This window comes from Puma concolor, chromosome C1 (genome assembly GCF_028749965.1).
Source record: "Puma concolor isolate L17-30 chromosome C1, mPumCon1.1.hap2, whole genome shotgun sequence".
In the NCBI taxonomy this organism is placed as follows: domain Eukaryota; kingdom Metazoa; phylum Chordata; class Mammalia; order Carnivora; family Felidae; genus Puma; species Puma concolor.
Window position 1 is genome coordinate 125,620,463 of NC_141674.1, and position 26,567 is coordinate 125,647,029.

At 39.3% G+C, this 26,567-nt stretch overlaps 1 protein-coding gene across 5 annotated transcripts in view; it reads right to left on the reverse strand.

The window, feature by feature from the left end:
* Positions 1-26,567, reverse strand: part of NCKAP5 (NCK associated protein 5) — a 993,237-nt gene that overhangs the window by 757,636 nt on the left and 209,034 nt on the right. The window lies entirely within an intron of this gene.

Genomic DNA, 26,567 nt, shown 5'->3' on the forward strand with positions numbered 1-26,567 from the left:
TAAGCCTGGGGTAAGAAGGAGCAAACCTCCATAAAAAATGTTTGATAGAGCTATAAAAATAAAAACATTCCTGCAACTCAAAGCATTTTGACCAAGAAAATGAAAGGCGTTATTGTAATTTACATTTTCTGGGCCTTGTGAATTTTACCTTCATAGTCCAGGAGGCCATAAAATGTAGCTACACTCTAAATGAGGCCAATGATTCAACAGTTTTGCTACAAGGAAACCTATAGGATGCCAGGATCCACTTCAAAGGGTACAGCCAAGATGTGAGGGGACCTCCCTCTGTGCACAGGTCTGTACCACCACCCTCTGCCCCTAGCATCTCCCTTGAATAGGGAATCAAACCTGAGATGACTCCTGGATTTTAGGTTTACAACGGAAACATCAGTGGGCAGAAGAATGCATGAAGAGCAAGTTTCTGACATATAAGTCAAGGGGTCTGTTTTGGAATGGGGGGGGGGTGTGAGTGCTCTAAAAATCACCTGGGTAGAGACGAGGTTGGTATTTGGACATACTGGTCTAGAGCAAACCAAGTTACAAAACAGTATGCAAATGACTCATCTTTGTAAAATACTTTGGGAAGATGTCAGCAGAGGGGCTATATCAGATAATAAGGGGACACAGGATTTTATAGAAGAGAGCATTTCAGGCCTAGAGGGCAATGGAAACTCATGTCCTGTGGCTAGAGGGAAAAGAGGGTAAAACAAAACAAAACCAAAGTGATATACCAAGAATAACTAAAAGTTAAAGTGGAATCCAAAGAGATGACAATAACCACAGTGAATTCTAATAATATAAGGGTTAAAAAGTTTTCTGTCTTGAAATAGAAGATGACATTATAATGTCCAGTACAGTAAGATTCTGAAACCCAAATTCTAAATATTTCAAACAGGGAGCCAGAAAGAGACTGAGTACAAAAATCTTATTTGTGTATATAGAACTGTGTCATTTGTACCTTACACACAGAAAATGCAGTCTTTTTTTATGTCTATTGGATATAAATTTACAGAAAGTGATTACCTATGTGGCCACAAAGAAAACAGTAACATTCCTTGAAGCAAATGAGGAAAGAACAAAAAAAATCCACAAAAATCTAAGTGGATTTAACTTAAAAAATAGTCTTCTAACTAATCCAAGAATCAAAAATGCAATAAATGTATAATACATGTTATTTAATATGAATATAACAATCAAGTATATTTCGTATCAAAACTGGGATGCAGGGGCACCTGGGTGGCGCAGTCGGTTAAGTGTCCGACTTCAGCCAGGTCACGATCTCGCGGTCCGGGAGTTCGAGCCCCGCGTCGGGCTCTGGGCTGATGGCTCAGAGCCTGGAGCCTGTTTCCGATTCTGTGTCTCCCTCTCTCTCTGCCCCTCCCCCGTTCATGCTCTGTCTCTCTCTGTCCCAAAAATAAATAAACGTTGAAAAAAAAAATTAAAAAAAAAAAAAAAAACTGGGATGCAGCTAAACTCAGAAGAAGATTTATAGCTTGAAATGTTTTTATTTTAAAGTGAAAGGATAGGGGTGCCTGGGTGGCTCACTTGGTCAAGTGCCCGACTCTTGATTTTGAATCAGGTCACGATCTCACTGTTCATGAAATTGAGCCTCATATTGAGCTCTGCGCTGACAAGCATGGAACCTACTTAGGATTCTCTCTCCTCCTCACTCCCTGACCCTCCCCTACTCATGCTCTCTCTCTTCAAAAATAAATAAACATTTTTTAAAAATTTAAAAAAAGTAAAAAATGCTGAAAATAAATGAATTAAATATTTAACTTAAGGAATTAAAAAACCTAAGAAAACAAACTTGAAGACAAGAGCACAGGAAAAAAAAAACTGAAATAAGTTGGCTTTTAATCAATTTATACATTAATTCAAGAAACACTCATTGAAGAGTGACTAGGAATTTTATTATTATTATTATTTTGCTACTCTTCTAGATTCAGGAATATGGCAGTGAATGATTGCTGATAATTAATAGATGAACAAAAAATTCACAGTTAAATAATTGATATAGATATTTCACACGCAATGAAAAGAAACAACTCCCTACACTTTTAATACAATCTAGGGACAGAGGAAGGAAAATAGTTAAATTCACTGTTGAGAAACCTGACAAATACTACCTGAGCCAGGAGATCAAGGTCAACGTTGTCTGTGATAGATCCTGTTAATAGTATATACCCTTGGAAAAAAAAAAAAAAAACATAACCCTTGTGTAATCATGAAAAATAATGACAAGTTTCAATCAAGGGGCATCCTACAATTTACCTGGTCAATATTCCTAAAAACTGTCAAAATCATCATAAACAAAGGAAGATTGAGAAATTGCGGTAGGCCACAAGAGTCTAAGGAGACATGACAACTAAAAGTAAATGGATTCTAGATGGCATCTTGGAACAGGAAAAGACCATTAGGTAAAGGTAAGTAAATGTGAATAAAGCACGATCTTAATTAATAACAACGTGTCATTAATTGTGACCAATGTACCATACTAATTAACATAAGCTGTTAATCACAGAGGAAACTAGATGTGAAGTCTACAGTAACCCTATAGAATCTTCTCATTTTTTTCCTCTAAATTGAAAATGGTTGTAACAAATGAAATCTGTTTGAAAATCTAAAAATCAGTGGATAATTGCAGATAGAGATACAAGTGATCAAGAACACAACATAGGGTAACGTAATAGGATGGCCTAGGATGGGACGGTGGCCATGAAATGTCATCAGCAAAGTTTTCTCTGAGGCACTTGAGCTGAGACTTTCATAATGAGGTAGGGAGAAAATCTTAGGGAAGAGAAAGTGACAACGTCAAAACAGAAACTCAAGCAAGCAAGCAAGCAAGCAAAGGATAAATTAAACTGAAAGCTGAATATTTCAAAAGACAAAATAAGCAACCCTTTAGCATCCTGATTAAGAAAGAAAAGCACACAACACAGAGAGTAAGAAACAAAGTTTACTAAGGCAGCGTATCTTAATGCAAAGTCTGATAAACCTGGCATAAAAAAAGAAACTCTAATTTCCTTTATAAAATTAAATGTGTTTTATTTTTTAAATTTTTTTTTCAACGTTTTTTATTTATTTTTTTGGGGACGGAGAGAGACAGAGCATGAACGGGGGAGGGGCAGAGAGAGAGGGAGACACAGAATCGGAAACAGGCTCCAGGCTCCGAGCCGTCAGCCCAGAGCCTGACGCGGGGCTCGAACTCCCGGACCGCGAGATCGTGACCTGACTGAAGTCGGATGCTTAACCGACTGCGCCACCCAGGCGCCCCAAATTAAATATGTTTTAAATAGAATGTTAGAAAATTATATTTAGCCTTGTGATAAAGTAAACTATGACTGAGAACAGTTCATTTTTTATATAAGGATGAATCAATATTTTAAAAATCAATTAAGTTTATGTTAACAAATTAAAATAAAAATGTGATTATGTCATTAGATGCTAAAAATCATTTACTACTATTTTGTAAGAACCCTTCTGGGGGTACCTGGGTGGCTCAGTTGGTTAAGCGTCTGACTTCAGCTCAGGTCATGATCTCACAGTTAGTGAGTTTAAGCCCCATGTCAGGCTCTGTCCTGACAGCTCAGAGCCTGGAGCCTGCTTTGGATTCTGTGTCTCCCTCTCTCTCTGTCCCTTCCCCACTTGCACTTCGTCTCTCTCTGTCTCTCAAAAAATGAATATAATAGTAAAAAAAATTAGAACTCTTCTTGACTTTAAGTAAAATAAACATCAGAGGATGCTTCCTATGCATAAGAAAGCATTTACCAGAAGCCAATATAAGATGCATTTATATTAGAGTCATAAATAAGAATGTCCTCTATCACTATTTACTTTTCAACACTGTTTGAGAGCAGATGTAATAAGATGTGAAAATGAAATAAATAATACAAATACTGGAAATAATCAAGTATATAAAAACAATTACTCATGGACTATATCTAGAACATTCAAGAAATATAACAAAATCTTTTTAAAATCAAACTGTAGTAAGGCAACTGAAAATAAGATAAATATAAGAATACATTAGTGTTTACTTATACTATGCATTAACAGGAAATAAAGGTCAAATAAAAATCTCCAAACTCTTCTTGTATTTTGAGAGAATTTGTTTTACCGAGATGCCCAAGGACCAATGAGATACATATGAAATAAATTAGTACTACATTTGATAAAGCCTCAGAATTTGAAGTAATAATTCCCCAGAAGACAAACATCAACCCAACTTGTCTTTTCCATCAAGTTGGTCAATCCCACTCTCCATGTTCCCTATGTTTACATGAGCTGTTTCAAGCTGTCTCCAAATGTGTCGTCTACTTCCAGCATAGAATTAATTACTGTATGTTGATGCAACAATTTACCCACTGCCCACTCCTACTCTGGCCTTTTAGAGACAGAAGAGGAGAGTTCCATGTCCAAGGTACACATCTCGGAAGCCCTGAAGGCTCCCTCTTTGATGTGGCCTTTGTGTTTCACTGATTTATTCCTGGAGAAAACTTGCTGGAGTTGTTGAAAGGTCAGCTGAGATCTCTGCAGGGTAAGCAATAACACGAGACTCTACAATCCCTGCAGAAACACAGGGGCACAGAGAAACAGGGTAACCTGGCTGGTGAGTGGTCTTTTGAATAGCAGGTTCATAATTTGTATATATATGAGAGGATTATTTTATTTTATTTTTATCAGTCATACCTAAACCTCAGAAGCAAATGCTTCCTTATGATACTGATCTCAAACAAGGAGGAGGGGGCCAGAGGTGATGTTAATAAAGATGAAAAGGGAGAGGGGCACAATTCCCTTTACCATTAAAACAAGAAATAAGGAATAAGTGTTCCATGTGAATGAAGAGAAGCATCAAATGCATTTATGTGTAAAAAAAAAAAAAATAAAAAATCACAACCCAAGACCCCAAAGCATGTGAATGATTCATAACTCTGTAAAATTATCCATATAAGAAGTGGCCCTGTGAGGACCTCTGTGAGGTGCGCCTGGGTGGCTCAGTCGGTTAAGCATCCGACTTCAGCTTAGGTCATGATCTTGCAGTTCCTGGGTTCAAGCCCTGCATTGGACTCTGAGAGGACAGCTTAAAGCCTGGAGCCTGCTTCGGATTCTGTGGCTCCCCTGCTCACACTCTGTGTCCCTCTCTCTCAAAAATAAATAAACATTAAAAAAATAAATTAATTAAAAAAATAAAAAGAAATAAAAAACTAAATATGTTTCCCTCTGAAATAGACACATTTACCACATACTTGGATCCAATGAATACCCAAAACATGAAATCTATCATTACAACATTCCTTAGCCTTTGCTTCAATATCTGCAAATTAGGTTGAAAGTGAATTTTTTTAAGCACCTAATGTTGTTCTTTGTCACAGCAAGAGGTCATTAAACTTTGATAAGGGAACATCGAAGTTTGCAGTGGAACTGCAGGACTAATCTTATCCCATTATCTGTATCATGCAACAAACTTAGCATCATTATAGTTTCATGAGATACAATAAAAATTGCTCATTAATTATTCATACTGTTTCCAATACACAGGGTAAAAAAAAAAAAAAAAAAAAAAAAGTACACAAGAGAAGCAGAAATGCTGTTGTCCTAAACATTTAGTTAGGTCAACAGAAGACTCAACTGAGCTTAAAAACATTAGATTTCAGAGCTCCTAATAGCATTGATGGCCTGAGTGCTTTGAGAGTTCCACACCTCCTTTCCTACATGCTATCAAATGTTCCCATTACCTATTGTGTTCTTAAGCCACAGACAAACACAACATCAAGGTTATCTATCCTGTACATTGACTGAGTCAGCCCCAAACCAAGTCTGTCCAGTAAAATGTTTAATGCAAATCTTTAAACAATGAAAATGGCCCTCCTAAATACCTGGCCATGAAGGTAACACATTATTTTCATTAATATCTAGTTCCCTACCAGATTCTAAGCTTCCTGGGCTTGGTAGCAAATGGTATTATTTTGCTTACCACTGTAGTCTCAGAATCTGGAAAAGCACTTGACACACAAAAGACAAATATTTATGTCAAATAGATCCTAGACTAAGAGTATCTCTACTTTATGCACCTATAAAATGGGCATGTTATGGGGTGTCTGGGTGGCTCAGTTGGTTAAGCATCCAACTTCAGCTCACATCATGATCTCACGGTCTGTGGGTTCAAGCCCCACATCAGGCTCTGTGCTGATAGCTCAGAGCCTGGAGCCTGCTTCGGATTCTGTGTCTCCCTCTCTCTCCACCCCTCCCCTGCTCATGCTCTGTCTCTCTCAAAAATAAAAAAAATAAATTAAAAAAAAACTTTTTAAATGGGCATGTTATAATTTCTGTAACCATTTCTACATTGTTGGGCATTTAAGTTTCTTCATATAGTATTTTAACAATTGATGTGATTAATATCTTTATTCATGTGATTTCTTCATATTTTGGGCTCCCAAAAGGAGAATTAGTGGGTCAAAAAATCAGAACATTTTTATGGTTCTTGATACATAGTGCCAAGTTATTTATGGATGAATACGACAAGCAAAACATGGAAGAACAGGGGCGCCTGGGTGGCTCAGTTGGTTAAGCATCTGACTTCAGCTCAGATCAGGATCTTGTGGTTCATGAGTTCAGACTTCATGTCAGGCCCTGTGCTGACAGGTCAGAGCCTGGAGCCTGCTTCACATTCTGTGTCTCCCTCTCTCTTTGCCCTTCCACACCTGCCTCTGCCTCTCTCTCTCTCTCTCTCCTCTCTCTTTCTCTCAAAAATAAACATTAAAAAATTCTTAAAAAAACACGGAAGAACAAATTTTACCATGTGCCCATGAAGATCAGCTATTAAAACTTTTTTAAATAGTAGATAACTTAAGGGAAAATTGGAATGCTATCATATTTTTTCTGTAGTTTGTTCTTAATTTCTCAAATTGGGTATTTTTCTCTGCTTAAGTAATTGTATTTTCTCTTTTGTTCATTTGCCAAGGAATGATCGGGTCACGGCCATCCCTCTGTATATGGGAGCCTTTCTCAGATACTTAAAAGACCATAACTTCTCTGCCAATTTCATTCCTTCCACTTCAAATACTCTTTCTCAAGAACACAACAGAACTTTTGAAAGCTGGAGTTTAGGTGATACTTCTATTGACCAGGGATCTTATTACTAAATGAACTTATAGGATAGGCCAGGAGCCCATCAGAGGTCATGATGAATCCCTCATGATGGTCATCTAGATTATTTATGTGTGTGTTGATAAACACTGCTAGAGGTGGTTACTCTGGAAGAATTAGTGATTTATTTTACAGAGTCAGGCCTGTTTTATAAGCTAATAAGTACTAGCCTAAGTAAGTCATAGTCAGGGACCAGCCTACACAAAGAAATCCTAGATCTACAAAAGTTTCAGTGGTAATGCAATTCAAAGCTGTCACCAAATCCTGTTATCTATCTGGGTAGAAAAGTGCTCAACAAAATTGTGATAGCCCAGAAGGTACAGAGCTGAATTAAGGGCAACAATAACCTTTGAGTGAATGGCAGATTCAAGATAATAGCTGAGTGATAAAATAAAACTTTCCCAGTAACCCAAGTCCTAATAAAATTGCTCTGTAAGTGCTTTGGGGCTACTGGTCTCTTTAACTTCTTTGTGTTCCTAAGGCTGGAGGACATTTGGTTTTGGCCGTACGCACATTTATGGATGTGCAGGCAATTGAGGCAACTGGTAATGCAGCCCAAGGTGGAATGTGGTTTGTATAGCCTAGCAAAAGTTGGCATTCTTGTATAAATATTTACCTATGACTTCTAAAACAAAGCAATCTGTCCTTGTTCTAGACAGCAATCCTTAAACACTTGGAATGAAAGATTCCAAGAATACCTATAAAATGTTTTAGATTTAAGAGGTCAAAAATCCTCATAGATAACCCAAGGTATGCATGGTAAAGCTAAATGTTTACCTCTTCCTTTGTTTCTATTTGGCTAGATAATGCTTGATAGGAAGAGAAAGAGCATTTATTTTAAAAATGCTGCTTTTCAAGAATCATTTATATAGAGAGAACTAAATGTCAACCACAGATGAAGAGATAGCCACATTCTACAAATAAGTTAATTTCAAGGGGAGTTTCTTTTCATCTCCCACTAGAGATCAGAGTTGAACAGGGGAAAGAAAGTTTAGTGATTAAGAGCACAGATTGGAGACAACCTCAGTTTAATCCCAGTTCTGCCTTTATTAACTGTATAATTTGGGATGTGCCATTAAATTCCATATTCTTTCATTTCCTTCTCTATAAAATTGAGGTTGATAATGACAACACCTACCTCATAGCATTGTTGGGAAGAGGAAGTGGGTTAAATATGTAAAAACCCTCTAAAGCAGTGCCCAGTATATAGAACCATATATTTTCCAATAGAAGATTAAGAATATCTTAAGAGTGGAGTTTATAGAACTGTGTTCTCTAGTATTCAACATTACTGCAGCACATAGTAGGTGATCAATAAACAATTGATGAGTGAACATTTGACTATAAAGAATTTTCTACTAGAATTTCTTTACAGAACATTTCCTTGTCCCATCAAAGCATGACAATTCAACAACAGGACTGACAGACTGTTTTCAGAAACAATTCCAGGGTGAGAGTACATGCACCCCTATGCATCAACAGAATGAATAATGAGAGGGCAATGAACAATATTAAATAAAGAGTTTTAATGTGAATCCAAATGACTTTTCATTAATGCAAGTACTATTTTCTTGGCATAGCCCCCCCCCCCCCCCGCCCTTCTATTCTTTACTGATAAAGCCATGACTATTACACCATCTGGGATAGGTCAAGACCAAGTGGAGAGTCTGAGCTCATCCCTAATTACTCCATTATTCAAGCGGGGGTTAGAGAGTGGGTGGGAAAGTTTCAGGGAAAGATTTCAAATGACACAGATTCACTAATAAAATGCTCAGGAGCTGATTTAGGCCTATTTAATCTCCAAGACATCTGAAACAAGACAACATCTGTAATGACTTCTTATCCTGGAAAATCCCAGAGCGCTTTACATTTTTTTTTAATCCATGTATTTAGCAGTCACATCACTCATTTATGAAATGTAGTTCTTGTTTCTAGAGTAAAAGGGAGAAATGTTTTTAATAGGTACCGCAAGATAATGAGATGACTAGACACACAGCTCACATCACTGGAAATGGAGACAGACTGGCTTTACCAAGTTGGAATGGGGCCAGCCTCCCAGCCTTAACAGAACTCACCATACTCTGGGGGTGGCATCACCAGCTTCCTCCTTGGATAGAAATGGGATAAGAGACTAGGTAACTAAATGAGTGAGGTAATGAGTGAATTATTAAATGAACAAATATAATAAAGTTAAAGAAAGTACTGGCCTACAAAGATTTTAGTAGAAAGAGATAAGGCCTTTCCCATTAATCAAATCTGCCAAAGAATGGATTCCATTTTAAATATCAAACGTGTCAGGGCACCTGGGTGGCTCAGTCGATTAAGCGGCCAACTTCGGCTCAGGTCATGATCTCACAGTTCATGAATTTGAGCCCTGCGTCAGGCTCTGCACTGACAGCTCAGAGCTTGGAGCCTGCTTTTGATTCTGTGTCTCCCACTCTCTCTGGCCCTCCCCTGCTCATGCTCTGCCTCTCTCTCTCTCTCTCTCTCCCTCCCTCCCTCCCTCTCAAAAATAAACATTTAAAAAATTTTTTTTAAATATCAACATGTGGCTAGTGGCTATGAAATTAGACAGTGAAGGAGAGATGAGTTCCTTAGACATCTCTTTTTTTTTTTTTTCCTGTATTCTCTTCCCTCACTTTCTGCTTACATATGGGGTTCTTCCTTGGCCCCCTGCTTTTGTGACTATGCACCCTTTCCTTGGCTGTCCTTGAACCACCTGATATTCTGCATCACCAAAATCTAACTTTCATCCTCATTTAAAATACCTACTCTTCATGAATTTATTACTTCAGCTGCAGGCACTATAATCCACCCAGGCCCCAAGCAGGGAACCCTTCTTGACAGCTCATCTCTCTTCCTCCACCCCCATTGACATGATTATCAGTTCTTGCTATATTTATGCTTACCTTCCAACTATTTTTCATATCCACCCTCTGCACCCCAATTACCATTGTACACTCTGAATTGTCACCCACTCTTTCCTATATTTCAACTGACATTCTTAGTTCTGGCTGCACATTAGAATCACATGGCAGGGGTGAGATGCCTGGGTGGTTCAGTCAGTTAAGTGTCTGACTTTGGCTCAGGTCATGATCTCACAGCTCATGAGTTCGAGCCCTGTGTCAGGCTCTGTGCTGACAGCTCAGGCTCAGAGCCTGGAGCCCGCTTCAGATTCTGTGTCTCCCTCTCTCTCTGTGCCCCTCCCCTGCTCAGGCTCTATCTCTCTCTCCTTCAAAATAAATAAACCTTAAAAAATTAAAAAAAAATCACATGGGGAACTGAAAATATGACTAGTGCATGGATCCACACCAAAAGATATGGTTTGGTGTCCCTGGGTGGCTCAGTCAGGTAAGCATCTGACTCTTGGTTTTGGCTCAGGTCATGATCTCATAGTTCCATGGGTTCAAGCCCCATGCTGGTTCCATACTGACAGTGCAAAGACTGCCTGGGATTCTCTTTCTTCCTCTCTCTCTCTGCCCTTCACCCACTCACACTGTCGATAGATAGATAAATCTAGATAGATAGATAGATAGATAGATAGATAGATAGATAGATAGATAGATAGGGTTTTATTCAGGATGAGGCAGGGCCCAGGCATTGGTATTTTTTAAAGCTCCCCACATAACTTTTGTGCAGTGAAACATGAGAATAGTTCATCCTGCTCATCAGTCTGGATCTAGTTTTGTTGCCCCTGTAGCCACATCCTGAAAAAGCACCAGGCTGCTCTTTCTAGAATGTTCATCCAGAAAATGAACCCCAAATTCCTTACCTTTTCCTAGCCTTTCTACTCATGTGCTGACATTCTCAAACTCACAGAAGCAGATAGTAGGATAGTGGTATCCAATGCCTGGAGTGGAGGAGGGGGATGGGAGTGGAGGAAGGGACAGAAATTGGGAAATGCTGATATCAAGTTTCAGTTATGCAGGATGAATAATTTCTGGAGCTCTAATGTATACTTGGTGACTATAGGTAATAACAATGCATGGTATTACTTGAACTTTGCTAAAAGAATAAGTCTTAAATGTTCTTATCACACATACACATAAAAATAACTATGGGAGATAATATTTTAATTAGCTTGATTGTGGTAATAATTCACAACATATTTGTATATCAAAACATCATGCTGTATATCACAAATAACATTTTTGTCAATTATGCCTCAATAAAGCTGGAAAAAACAAGAAGATCTGATACAAAAAAAAAAAAAAAAACTAAACCAAAACAAATCATCACTTATCCATTCCTTAAAAATATATTTTTAGAAAACAAACTTAGGTCTTCTCTCCCAGCTTCACATCACTTATTGTACCTTTGTGTGATCTCTGGGGATGTTCTCTAGGGATACTGGAGAAGGCTCACATGTCATCAGGTGGTGAGGACCAAAGTAGAGATGATTCCTGTGGACAACCCAGCTCATGTCTGTTCTCACAACAGCAGGTCTGCTTTTTGTGGCCAAGGACTTGTGCTCTGGGGTGAGACTATCTGCATTTGAAGTGTGGTCTTCCACTGGGAGGGGGCATGACTTTAGTGAGTTATATCAACTCTCTATACCAACTCTCTAAGCCTGTCCTCATAATGGAGGACACTGACACGCTTACCTCATGCAGCCCTTCTTAGAATTAAATAGGGAAAACTAAGAAAGGTGCCTGTTACAGAGAAAGCTCTGAATAAATAACAGCCCATATCACTTTATGACTCTTGTTGGACTTACAAATAATATTCTTCTAAAGAAGGGATTTACCCTCATTTTTAAACACTTTTGTGAAAGCATTGTTCTAGAATGTTGTGACTGTAGAGAGGCCAACCTCGTTCTCCCTTGGGATCTGTGTAATTTGAGTTGCTAATGGATCCAGTGTTATTTCTTTATTCTGCAATTCAGAGACTGAAGTCCACACCTTGCCTGTTCACTAGATCCTGTCAGTGGAAAAGAAAACACCAACCTAGGACTCACATTTCGATGCAAAAGCCACAGGTGTTGGTGGGTGCCAGCTTCTGGCAGCATGGCATAAAAAGAAATGAATGCTCTTGCCAATGTTGAGAATATGACTGCAGTATGCCTATTACAAATATTTACCTTTTTAGCTGGAATACCAGGGGACACTAGGGTTTCTGTTTAAACAGTGCTTTGAGGCAGAACTCATTGAAACAACATGGAAAGTTTTGCATAAATAAACTCTTTTATGATTATACTTGTAACACATCATACAATCAGACTGCAAAATAAAGCTTGGAGGGACAAAATAATTCCACTTATTTACATGTAACTCTAGTTTCCAATACAGATTTGTAGATAACTTTGCATAAAGGATAGTAGGATATATTTTATTCCTGGAAAAACAGGCATATCTACTAGGGTTGAAAAGGCAGCATAATTTAAGGTTATAGCCTAGGGGCTATAATCAATGCCTTAGGGTCAAACAAATACAGGTTTGAGAAAAATAAGGCACTCAGAGCATCTAGAACCTAAAATAGATGCTGTAAATTTTAACTCTGATAATAATATCATCATTAATAATATGATTCTCTAGGGATATGTGACATAATTTTACCAAATGAAGTAATTAGGTTGTATTTTATTTTATCACATTTTGTTTTATACTGCTGCTGTTAATTTGTAATTATAGATCAACCCTCAAATATTCACAGACTTCAAACCTGGTTTCAATAATTTCAATTTTCTCTGAAAGTAAGCGGATCAACACTGAGCTATGGAAATGAGATTGAGGTGTCTGCATTTTCATGACCAGAAGGCATGAGAACTTGTCCTAAAATTGTTTGATCTTGTTACCATTTCTGCTGAACACTTTGAGTCACGCCAGAGTACAGAATGCCTTTTATTTAAAAGCTTCCAAAAGAGAGATTGCATCGACAGAAATTCAGAGCAAGCTGCTGAAAGGCTATATTAATCCCGATCCTAAGATATTACACTAAATATTTGACAGGAATCCAAACTTTCCTGTAGCCTTCCACTAAGAAGCTAATCTTTCATAATTTTAACTGTGAAAGTGGAGGACTTGATCTTTTGAAATGGAAAAGGTGAGTCTAATTGAATTTCCTTCTTTGGTTTCTTATTAAAGATGGGACCGGATTGAATCATATTCAATTAATGATTGTACTTGGATATATTGTTCTTTTCAGAAGCTGGAAATAAGATTAACAAAGCCAGACAAAGATGTAGGGGGCAATGGTGCCAACTCAATACTTAAAGGGCTAGGCATGCGTAGAAGTAAAGACCTATTTCAATGCCACTGATTCTGGAGTAGGCTGCTGTTCTTGACCAATTCAAGGACTGAGTGGAAAGTTGTGTGATACTGGGCATCACCTATTGAGGAAAAATAAACTTACAAATGCTACAAATAATAATTGAGACATATCATTCTAATCTCCGCCCTTCTCCTGCGAATCCAGCAAATACACCATGATCCTTGTCATTGTCGACTCGGTGCACACCTGTCCCGAGCTCACTGCAGCCTGCCTACCCAGTTCCCAGCCACCAAACCTCAGGTTTAGACTGTTTCTCTCCATAAGGCTTAATGCAAGTCTGGTAACCATGGAGCATGTTTTATGAACCAATAATTGTGATATGAGATCTGATAAATTAGCATAATTAGGGCAAACATTTTAAAACTGGGACTGTCCAGGAACACAGATTCAGTAATTATGGTCTCTCTAAAACTGTCCCTTCTTGGGGCGCCTGGGTGGCTCAGTCAGTTAAGCATCCGACTTCGGCTCAGGTCATGATCACACAGTCCGTGAGTTTGAGCCCTGCGTTGGGCTCTGTGCTGATAGCTCAGAGCCTGGAGCCTGCTTCAGATTCTGTGTCTCCCTCTCTCTGACCCTCTCCCATTCATGCTCTGTCTTTCTCTGTGTCAAAAATAAATAAACATTAAAAATTTTTTTTAAAGAAATAAATAAAACTGTCCCTTCTATAAGCTTCTCTGTGAATATTTTTCTTCTTTGTCTTAAACACTGGCATTCTGCCATAATAGAACTGGCCATTCTTTTGCTAATTATCTCACGTCTTTATTTGTGTATTGCCTATATAGTGATGGTATAAGTGTTTCCAGGGCAAACTTATCAGCTCCTCTATTCTTTAGTGTTGACACAGTAGAAGACACATGATATGTGTTTAATTAGTACTTCTCTAAATAAAGCTTATTTGTGGGGGTAGGGGAGGAGGTGGTACAAATTTGGAGACAGAATCTTCTAGAGTTTCATTCTGTCTCTGACCCTTGACATCTGTGTAAGCCAGAGTAAGTCCACCTTTTAGGGTGGGCATAATAATACACAACACTGTGATATTATGTGACATTTATGCAGTGCCTGGCATGTAGTAAGGCCTTCAACCATACGTATTCCCTCAGTGAACAGAAACACTGACCGAAGAGAGGTTTTAGAGTATGAGAGGGAACAGAGCATAGTGCCCATGAGCATGAGCTCTAGAACCAGACTGCCAAAATTCAAACCCAATTCTAAACTTCCAGCTATGGGATTTGGGGTTAACTGCTTAACATCTTTGTGCCTCAGTTTCTTCACCTGTGAAATATAAACATTAATGGTATCTACCTTCCCAGATTGTGAGGGTTAAATGAGTGAATACCTACACAAACAGGTGGCTTTGGTATTACTAAGGATGAGCTCAATTAGGAAATACAAATGAACTTGGTCAATTCTAAAGGTCTTTTAAAATTCTGGATGCATAGTACTATGAAGAAAATATATATACTTTTGCCTTTAAAGCCCCACATATAAGAGAAGGTAACATTCATACTGAGACAGGCTTTACTGCCTACACATGTAAGTAAACAGCAGATACCTAAGTTTAGCTTTTTCCTTCTCCTCTTACAACTCACACATCTGCCACCTATGGTATCTGAGCCTATTCAATTTATGATCTCCCATAACCAGCTAGGAAGTTGAATGTGGAAGAGAAAGCTGAAGCCAAACCTGAGATTCAGTTTGAAAGACTGTTTATTAGAATAATCAGTCTTCTGCAGAGATGGTCTGAATGGAGACCTCTAAGTGATTTGTCTAAGATAGATGCCCAAGGTGGGAAGGTCTGGACTCAGAGCCTGACATTGAACTGAACCTTCAAGGAACCCTCCAATCAAGTTCATCAGTGTCAAATTTAAGGTCCTTGCAGCAGATGGACTATGTCAGCACAAGGTTCATTACTTAACTAGCCAGAAGCCATGACAGGGCTAGGACAAAAAAACACTTGTCAAGAAAAACTAGGCACTACAAGAGACTCATTTTAGACCTGAAGACACATGCAGATTGAGAGTGAAGGGATGGAAAAGCATTTTTATCATGCAAATGAAAATGAAAAGACAGCCAAATAGCCATACTTATATCAGGCAAATAGACTGTAAAACAAAGACTTGTAACAAGAGACAAAGAAGGATACTGTATAATCATAAAAGGAACAATCCCACAAGAAGATATAACAATTGTAAACATGTATGCACCCAATATGGAAGAATCCAAATACATAAAGCAGTTAATAACAAACATAAAGTAATCAAGAGTGATACAATAATAGCAGGGGACTTTGACACCCCATTTAACATCAATGGATAGATCATCTAAACAGAAAATCAACAAGGAAACTGGCTTTGAATGAAACATGGTACCAGATGGATGTAACAGATATATTCAGAACATTACATGCTAAAACAGCAGAATACACAATTATTTCAAGTGCACATGGAAGATTCTCCAGAAAAGATCACATATTAGGCCACACAGTAAGTCTCAACAAATTAAAAAAAGACTGAAGTCATACCGTGCATCTTTTCTGACCACAATGTTATAAAACTAGAAATCAACCACAGGAAAAATCTGGAAAGAACACAAATACATGCACATTAAATAGAAAGCTAGTACACAATGAATGGGTCAACATAATGATGGGTCAAGTCATCAAAGAAGAAATCAGAACGATATGGAGACAAATGAAAATGAAACACCACAGTCTAAAATCTTTGGGATGTAGCAAAAGCTGTTTTTTTTTTTTTATAAATTTTTTTTTTCAACGTTTATTTATTTTTGGGACAGAGAGAGACAGAGCATGAACGGGGGAGGAGCAGAGAGAGAGGGAGACACAGAATCGGAAACAGGCTCCAGGCTCTGAGCCATCAGCCCAGAGCCTGATGCGGGGCTCGAACTCACGGACCGCGAGATCGTGACCTGGCTGAAGTCGGACGCTTAACCGACTGCGCCACCCAGGCGCCCCTAGCAAAAGCTGTTTTAAGAGGGAAGTTTACAGCAATAAAGGCCTACCTCAAAAGCAATAAAAATCTCAAACATTCTAAACGTGCATCTACAGGAGCTAGAAAAAGAACAAACAAAACCCCAAACCTAACGGAGCTAGAAAAAGAACAAACAAAACCCAAATCAGTAGAAGAAAGGAAATAATAAAGATTAAAGTAGAAATAAATGAAATAGAAACTAGAATGAATGAATGAGTAAACAAGCGAATAAATAAATAAATAAAATAGAACAAATCGATTAAACCAGGAGCTGATTCTTTGAAAAGATCAACAAAATTGATAAAATTTTAGCCAGACTCATTAAAAAAGAGGACCCGAAGTCAGAAATGAATGAGGCAAAATAACAACAATCAACACCACAGAAATACAAAAATTTTAATGAATTTTAATGAAATTCATTCATTTAAAAATTTAATGAAATACAAAAAAAATTAATGAAAAATTATATGTCAACAAACTGGACAACTTAGAAGAAATGGATAAATTCCTAGAATCATATAACCTTCAAAAACTGAATCAGGAAGAAATAAAAAATCTGAAAAGACCAATTACCAGCAATGAAATTGAATCAGTAATCAAAAGCCTCCTAAGAGGGGTGCCTGGATGGCTCAGTCGGTTAAGTGTCCGACTTCGGCTCAGGTCATGATCTTGCCATCTGTGAGTTTGAGCCCTACGTTGGGCTCTCTGCTGACAGCTCAGAACCCAGATCCTGCTTCAGATCCTGTGTCTCCATCTCTCTCTGCCTGCCCTGCGCTCTCTCTCTCTCTCTCTCTCTCTCAAAAATAAGTAAGTATTTAAAACTTTTTTTAAAACTCCCAAGAAACAAAAATCCATGACCAGACAGCTTCACAGGTGAATTCTACTAAACATTTAAAGTAGAGTTAATATTTATTATTCTCAAACTATTCCAAAAAGTAGAAGAGGAAAGGAAGCTTTCAAATTCATTCTACGAGACCCGTATTACCCTGATACCAAAACCAGATAGACACCAAAGACAGATAAAAGATACCAAAGACAGATAAAAATAGAACTACAGGCCAGTATTTCTGATAGACATATGCAAAAATCCTCAATCAAATATTAGCAAACCAGATCCAAAAATACATGAAAAAAATCATTCACCACAATCCAGTGGGATGTCAATATCTGTAAATCAATCAATGTGATGCATCACATCAACAAGAGAAAGGATTAAAAACTGTATGATCATTTCAAAAAATGCAGAAAAAGCATGTGACAAAGCACAACATCGATACATGATTAAAAACCCTCAACAAAGTAGGTTTAGAGGAAACATACCTCAAAATAATAAAGACCGCATATGAAAACCCCACAGCGAACATCATACTAAATGGTAAAAATTGAGAGCTTTTCCCCTAAGACAAGGAAGAAGACAAAGATATCCACTCTCACTGCTTTTATTCAACATAGGACTGGAAGGCCTGACCGCACCAATCAGACAAAAAGAAAAAGAAAAAGAAAAAGAAAAAGAAAAAGAAAAAGAAAAAGAAAAAGAAAAAGAAAAAGAAAAAGAAAAAGAATCCAAATTGTTAAGGAAGACGTAAAACTTTCACCATTTGCAAATGACATGATACTCTATAAAATATCCTAAAGACTCCACGAAAAAACTAAAACCAGTGAGCTCCATAGGGTTGCAGGATACGATATCAGTGTACAGAATTTTTTTCAATTTCTTTTTATATAAGTTTATTAATTTTGAGAGACAGAGAGAGAGAGAGAGAGCAAGTATGCAAGCAGGAGAGAGGCAAAGAGAGAGGGAGAGAGAGAATCCCAAGCAGGCTCTGTGCTCATCACGGAGCCCAGTGCAGGGTTTGATCTCACAAATGTGATGGATACAAAAGAGTATATTTATCATGATGAGCAGCAGGTGTTTGTTGTATGGAAGTGTTGAATCACTATATTATATACCTGAAACTGATATAACACTGTATGTTAGCCATATAGGAATTACAAATTAAAAAAGTAAATTCAATACAATATTTTTAAACATATATAAAAATTAAATAGAAAGACTAGGTATCAGTTGCCCTTATAGTTGCACATTGGTAAATTTGCAGTTTGCAAAATAATTCAGAAATTCGAAGGAAGGTGAGAGTAACAGCACCATCAAAATGAACCATAAACTAAGATAATAAATTAACTTCATGACACATTCAGCATTGACATTCTTAGCAGCAGACCTCAGCTACTAATAACAACTCCACACAGTTTTCATGCTACTGGCTTTGCTGCCTTCTTCTTCTCCATCAGGCTTTTGAACCAGGATTCCACAGGCTATGCCAAGTTAGCTTAGGCACTTCCCTTGCCAACTCAGAAGAAACCAATACCATATCCAAAATCATTATTTATATATTTAAGAGTCTTCTCTCCATCAGTCTTGTTCTTTTGGTCTCTCTGCCATAAAAATTCTACCAGAGATCACTATTTTTCTTATTCTCAAGTATGATTCGAATGCATTTCGAATCAGGGAACCCTGATTGTGTCCATACCATTTTCAGGATGGAACAAAATGGAATAACAAGACAGATCTACTACAGAAACAGACAGAAGGAGGTTTCATGGGAAAATCTCAGCTGAGCGCTGAGGAAGGCAGATTACTGGAGAGCTCTCTGCAGGAACAGCAGGTAGATACCAAATGAAACCACAGTCCTTGTTAGAGGCGTCCACACAAAGAAGGCTATTCGGTGTTCTGCGATGACAGACATCACCTCACACCTAAGCTGTGTTCAGTGAGAGAAAAGGAGTCAGGCACATGGATCAAGACAGGAAGGAAGAGGAGGTAGAGAGGAAATAAAATAGAAAGAGTTGCAGTAATTGGACTGAGTTAATGACTCTAGACAGAGCTATACAAATAGGAGAAGGTGAGAGGCTGTGCCCTCCCCAGGAAAGACTTCCCGCACTCCTTTGCACCCATCAAAACCTTCCCCATCTTTCGGTCATTGCTGAGACCCAGTGGCCCTCTAAGAACTGCAAGCCACCAACAGCTCCCCTTTGACACCTGATGTCCTTAAGGTTTGCATTAGTGTTTCTCAACTGGAGGTGATTTGCCCCACGAGGGCATATTGGCAACATTTAGAGACCTTTTTGGCTGTTACGAACTAGGATAGTGGACCAGCATGTACTGGGTGGAGGACCTGGATGCTGTTAACATCTTATAATGTGCAGGTCGGCACCACAGCAAAGAGCATCAGTAGTGTTATGGCCGAAACCTCTGGTCTGCATCACTATCATCTGGTCCCAAATCCTCCCGGCCTTGAAAAGTAGTTCCATGTTCTGGGTGTCTGTGTTGACTCTCAGGCCAGCTTATAAGTATCTTTGGAGCATGGAGTACACTTGGTACTTCATACCGTCACCAAGCATTCTGGCACAGTGCCTGAATGCAGTAGGTAGGGTGTGTAAAGAGTGAAGAAGAAAAAGGACAAACGTGTTCATTGTGCTGGGTCAGAGCTAAAGGAAGTCGCCTCTTGGTAGCATCATCATCAAACCCTGCTAGGCACAGAATGCCATGGTAGAACGCCGTCTGAACAGCGAGCAAGGGGTGAGGTGCTCGGGCGACAAGGAGAGCCTGGAAAATAACTAAGAATGAAAAGGTGGGGGCCAGGCTGCAGCATCACATCCAATAGTCAGTGAACAAAAGCGTTGAAAAATGGGCACTTCAACTTTTAAAAGATGCTTTTAGACATAATTTAGAAAACAGTCCACAAGCTGCACAAACCAGTTAAAAATTGATCTGTGCGCCTCACAGCGCTTCTGAGCCTCTGCTAGTCTTCTGCAAAGAGCTGAGTGCAGATACCCCCGGGCTTTTTGAGGTTTTTGCTGAAGAGAAACAACACGAAAAGACTCTCTTCCTTCCCACCTACTCTCTCTCTCTCTCTCTCTCTTTCTTTTTCTCCCCTCCAACTTCTCTCCCTCTCCTTCCCCCACTGTCTCTCCTGCTCTCTCTCTCTCACTTCCCCCTCTCCCTCTTTCCCTGTCTCTCTCTTCTTCTTACCCTCTCTCCCTCTCTCTCTCCCCTGCCCCATCTTTTCTATATCCTTTCCTCCATTCTCACCAGTCCAGAAAAAGTACAATCACCTCCACCATAGGGCTTCCAAAGGCCCATCCCGCTTCCACTGTGCTTGAGTATAGGTCTTATACTGTACTTCATAATTGATGGTTCCAGAGCTGTTGCTCCACTGGGCTGTGGGCCAGCTCCACGGTGCTGAGACCACACATTATCCTTTAGTCCACCAGCATCTAGTGGAGTGCTAGGCACATCCTACATGCTTGATAAACAGAAATTGTTGAACTGTTGAACAAGAGAAGACTTGTGCCTGTCTGAGACAAAGCCACACCTCAGTGAAAGGGCCAATTCCCAGCCAGCGTAGCACAGAAGCTGGGCAGCTTCAGGTCAGGACACCTCAGACACTGCTCAAATGACAAAGTCTGTAAGCTTGAAGGCATTCCCATCTGGGGAAAAGCAGCAGCCACAAAGTTCCCATTCTAGAATGTCCTTACCATCAACTGCATGTAAATTTCTAAGTATTCATTTCCAATAAAGATAAAGGACGTTTGATGCGGCCCCTAGATGTTAGTTTTTTTCAAGCAATATCAACTGCATAGTTCCAAACACACATTTGCCAAGATGTAGCTTTTCTTTCTCAACCTATCCTGTCTGATGGCAAAAACAAAAACAAAATCTTAAACTAGTCACCCCAGAGTTTTCTCAAGTTAATGTTCTCAGGGATTCGGGTTTAAAGGACTGTCACATTTAGCATTAAAACACTCTCCCTTGTCTCTCCCTGCCTTGCCTGACTGGGATCAGTGTGAACCTCACAAGTTCTTGCAGGAGAGGGGGGAACAGCGAGTGCACTGCCTAGTCTTACTCTCTGTCTGTTCAATGCTGGCCTTTGCTCTAGACGTGTCTGTCTCTTCTTGTCTGGACTTTAATAGAACAGTACTCCTTCAGTGATGACCACTGGCTGATCTGCAGAACCGCATAACTCCATTCAGATGGGTGGCATGGGAAAGCATTGAGGCTCAGCCCATCCCTGGCAGGAACCCTCCTGTTTCAACTGACCCTCCTCCATAGGATCAGCCCTTCTTACATGGGCCTTCTCTCTCCTCCGGCTCAATGCTGGACTCTGCACACAGACACTCCCCTAGACCTTTGAGCTGACTGCAGTGTCTGTGGCATGAATCACCCTGTGCCATTTCCACTGTGCTGCAACAGCCCAGAGCATGTGCCCCAAGGTGGCGGCTGTCCCTGCTGGACCACACCCCTGGACAGTCACACATTCATCGCCAATCCCTAGGCTTCAAGAAGCTTCCATCAGTGGCACCCAGCTTACCCATGAGTCACCTGCTTCCACTTCAAACTCTGCTCCACAGAGCTGTTTTCTCTGTGGGAAGAGGGGTGCTGCAGTAAACAGTGAGTATAGGGACCTATTGAGTCTATTTGCATTCTCCTGATGACCTTCTCTTTTATCTTGATAGCTGTATCTTGAACCTAGAAATGAAGATTCTGGCAAGCTTATTCATTGATAGATTTCAGACAATTTCATACCCCTACCTAGGGTAACAGGCTACCCTTAAATGCATGTGAGATTATTAATCAGTGTATAAGAAAAACTTAGCAATTATAAGATTTTGTTACATTCCAATTCACGTGAAAAATGAATGGCCAGCCTTTTCCTTTTCTAAGTCTACTTCATTTTCCAAAATGTCCCCATTCTCATGATTGACCTGCTTGAGGTCTTCAAATAAAGTTAGTAGGGATCCAGGATTCTGAGTTTGTCCCATTCTTCAGATGGGAAAAGAGAATGTCTGACAGAAGGAAGGACTAGTGTCCTTAAGTTTTGGTAACATGATCTAGAGGAGTACCCAGGGCACCTTAGGGTCCTTTAAGCAAAATGGAAATGCTAACATGAGAACATAAGGGGCCCAGAAACTTTACCTTATTGTAAATAACTTAAAACATTTTTTTAATATTTCTTTTTGAGAGAGTGAGCGAGTGAGCAAGTGAGTGTGAGCAGGAGAGGGGCAGAGAGAGGAAGACAGAATCCAAAGCAAACTCCAGGCTCTGAGCTGTCAGCACAGATCCTGATGTGGGGCTTGAACTCAATAACTTTTTTTTTGTCCTAAATAACATTTTTTCATATCAAATTTATTGTCAAATTGGTTTCCATACAACACCCAGTGCTCATCCCAAAAGGTGTCCTCTCAGTAACTTTTTAAGACAAAAAAACTAGAAGGATTTTTTTTTTTTTTTTTTGAGTTCTATATCTCCTGGTATTGCTTGAAAACACCTTCTTTATCTGTTAGAGGTAAGTGCAGACCCATTGTCCTTCTCCCTCATTCTTGTCAAGCAAGAGGATACTGAACCTTACCCTCCATATCCCAATGGGGTGTTAAAAGGGTAAAGTGAGAAAACAGATGTGAGTCACCAAGCTACAATCGGGAGATTATTAGAAGTCTCCCTGTGAGCACTCTCTCTGGGGATTTGTCAGGGCTCTGTGTTTCCCTTCCTTGTACTCAGATCCTTGCTTTTCCACTGAGTCAGGCAAGACAAGAGTCAGGATCCTTTCTCCCCTCACTCACTTGCCAGCACCTCTGAATTCAAGGCCTGACAGCTGGGCAGGAGGTGGCCCCACTGCTCCTCTGAATGCATCTGTTCTCCAAATGATCCTTCCTCAGCAGACTTCTATGACCTTCACTCATTAGGATTCCAATGGATTGTGCTCTCCATGTGAAGAACTGCCTTAACTAATTCCTTGCCTTCTAGCACCTCAAGGGGCCAGAATAGATGCTATATGATGATAAGAAATAATCTCTTAGATCATTTTATTACTTCTATATGAGGACACTAAACATTTCTTGTGATTGAATGATTCGTTCAGGAAAGAAATAATTTAGTAAAAGGCCATTCTCCTATTCAAGAAAGCAAGTTGTAAAAATATCAGATAATTTCACTTTCTTGCATTTCACTGCCTTGAAACGGCTCCCAAATCCAGGTCGGTCTCCGTTAATGTGAGAAATTGGGTTTTTGAAAAGAAGAAATTCATGGTAGAAGATTTTACAAGTTGAATCTGATGGATTCATTCACAAATAATTTTATTCAACACTTTTATGCTGAAAAGCCTACATTGTGTAAAGTGTTGTGGGGATATAAAGATATTAAGAATAAAGTTTTAAATGAAACTAGTTGTTTTGCATGGTAGTTTTAAAACAGTTTTCATATATACCTGACTTCATTCTCAAAAATCTGTGATGTATTTGCTGTTATTGCCATTTTAAAAATGAGGAAAAGGAGGCTCGCTCTGGCATCCCTGAACTAAAATCCCAGTTCCTATAACTTGAAACTCCAAATCCTTCTCATTACACAACACTCAGCCCTTTGGTTTGCAATAAGTAAGTGTCCCTCCGAGTAGTAAATGCAAAGTGCGATTTGGTTCTTCCAGTGAGCAGTCACTTCTCACTGGAGCGATACAAGAGAGTTTAATAGGGTAGGTTGTCATTCCACTTGGTCCCAGAGGAAAGAGGATCTTGATAGCCCTGGGAGAGTGAGTAGCCAACAGTTCAGGGAGAAGGGAAGAGATGAACAGAAGCACAGAAGTAAAAGGAAGCTAAGCAATTTTGGGGACTGGAAATTAGAGCAGACTGCTATAATATGGAGCCCCTGGAGAAAACAACAAAGGAGCAGTAAGTGAAAAAGAGAGGTTGCACAGAACCTCATTACTGGGTTGAAGTATTTATACATCATTCAATGACCAGTATGTGTGTATTTGTGACAGGGTGGTGATGGTTTTGGATGAAGATGGCATGATTCAGCTTGTGTTTCAGGGAAACTAGCCTTAACGTTATGCAAGACAGACCTGCAAAGAGAGGAAGTGAGGACTGAACAATTGCCAGAGACAGAGGAGGAAGCTCTCCTATGGATTCAAGGAAGAATTAATGCAGTGATCATGGGAGAGGAGAAGAAAAAGGAAGAGAAACAAGAAACATAATACTTAGAAAATCTAAAAGCCTTAATAATTTATAGAAGGTTGAAGGTGAGAGAATGGAAGTCCTATGGCTCAAGTTGGGCCACTGGAAGACTGATCGATATCATAAATATATATGACCTGAAAGAAGAGAATCTCGCAGAAGCCTTAAGTTTTCTAAGGAAAAAGAAATATAAAAATAGTAAAACAGTAAAAACAAGCACTTGCACACTTAAATCGACCAGGCGTCTGTTGCTCATGCAATTTTTACAATTTTTTGAGTTGCACAGGATTATTACACTTACTATCATGGTGAAGACACTGAGGCAAAGAAGGTTAAGACAACTTGCACCAAGATAACCCAGCTAGGAAGTGAGGGAGGCAGGAAGGAGGTTGGCCCAGGCAACCCGGCTCCAGAATCTATGCTCTTGACCACTATGATCTGCTACCCTTCTAAGATAAACGTGTTTCTGAACATGCTGGTTTTACAATGCCCTGGAGATGAAGATTCCTAATAACAAGGTCAAACTCAAGCTCAGAAGAGTAACTGGAAACTAGGAGTGCATATCTGGAAGGCATCTGTGTGGAGGTGACAGCTAGATTTGTGGAGGGGATGAGGACAACCAGGGGTGGGGGCATGGAGAGGCCCCAGGAAGTGAAGGTGAAGTAGGATCCGGGATGGGAAAGAAGATAGACAACATAAGCTGGAAAAGTAGACGTTAAGTGGGTGAAAAAAAAGGGGGGAACCAAAGAAAGAGAAAAGAAGAGTGCAGTCAATGAAAGAAGGCCTTTGGGTGAATTTCAAGCATTATCCCAATAACATGAAATGTGGAAGGCCATTTAGGCAAGTTCATGGCTTTATTGTGAGGAGCCAACATGGATGACACTCCCACCTGCAGCACCCAATTCTATCTATCATCCACTCACTGCCCTCCCCCCAACCAATCTATCAGTGGTACAAAATCAAATTACATAGACCCAAGAAAGGCTCAACATTGCAGAGAAAACTCCATGTGCATCTTCTATTGAGCTATGTGAGAATTCAGAGATACATAGCAAGGTCCCTGAATTCATTCTTTTAGTAAAGTTGTCTTCTTATGTAAATAATTAACCCAAAGTTAATCTGATGAACAACTTATTTTCAAAGTCTGTTTCTTTGTTTTAAATAGAGGAAAATTCAGCCTCAAGGCAGTGCCACCTTGCATCTTTATCTGTGGCCCTCATCTTGGTGCCCTGAAGAGCAGCCAGTGTCCAGCCTGCTGAGACAGGGTTCCACATACAGTACTTCTAATGACCCTAGCCACACATATGGGCCACTTGTCATATTCAGCTTTAAGCTCACTGCTGACAATACTTATCAGATCAAAACAAACATGCGTATTAAACATATTATAATTTGGTGTACATGAAGCAAGAGACAGAGTAACAGAATAAAGCAGACATAGGGTGCCAGAGGAATGTCCTAAGCCCGTATACCTAAAATGTACATTTCTAATTTATTCTTCCCATAGTATTGTATGTTACCTCTGAAATGAAAGCAGGTATTATTCTCCTGTTGAATTTATCCTTCTCTTTGTCATAAGAAGTTTGATATTTATTCTAGGGGGGACAAAAGGCATGATATGTAAGTTTCCAGAAACTCTGTGCCACAAATCAAACCTTTGAACCATCCCAACATGGGGAAGCTCATGCATTTCATTGACTCGGGAGGAAGAACAAGCACAAATTTAGCTAATCCATTCTGTATGGAATCATGTCAAGTAATCCAGTTGTTTATCTTGAGCAGTCAAGAGGAAAGACTTGTTAAATCTAAAGCAAAAGTAGCATATGTAAGCGCTTGATTTGGTTTTCTTCAAGATATCTCCAAAGGCTGCAAATTGAACTCTGCCTAGAAGTGCATGTTGGGGCAGCTTTTCCTTAAAGCATTTCCCTTCCTTTAAAAAAAGCCTACTGATAAAAGAAAAAACACATTTATGAAGATATTTTAGCCCTTTAGTCTATGTGCGTCTTAATCTTTCTACCCATCTTCCTTCTTTCTACAAAATAACATAGGTAGACAAGGCGCTATGTTTACATAAACATACGTAAGATGTACACGTGAGCAAAGATACAAGCTGCTCCTCATGGCCTTTTTCTCAGTGTGACATGATGTGCTTTG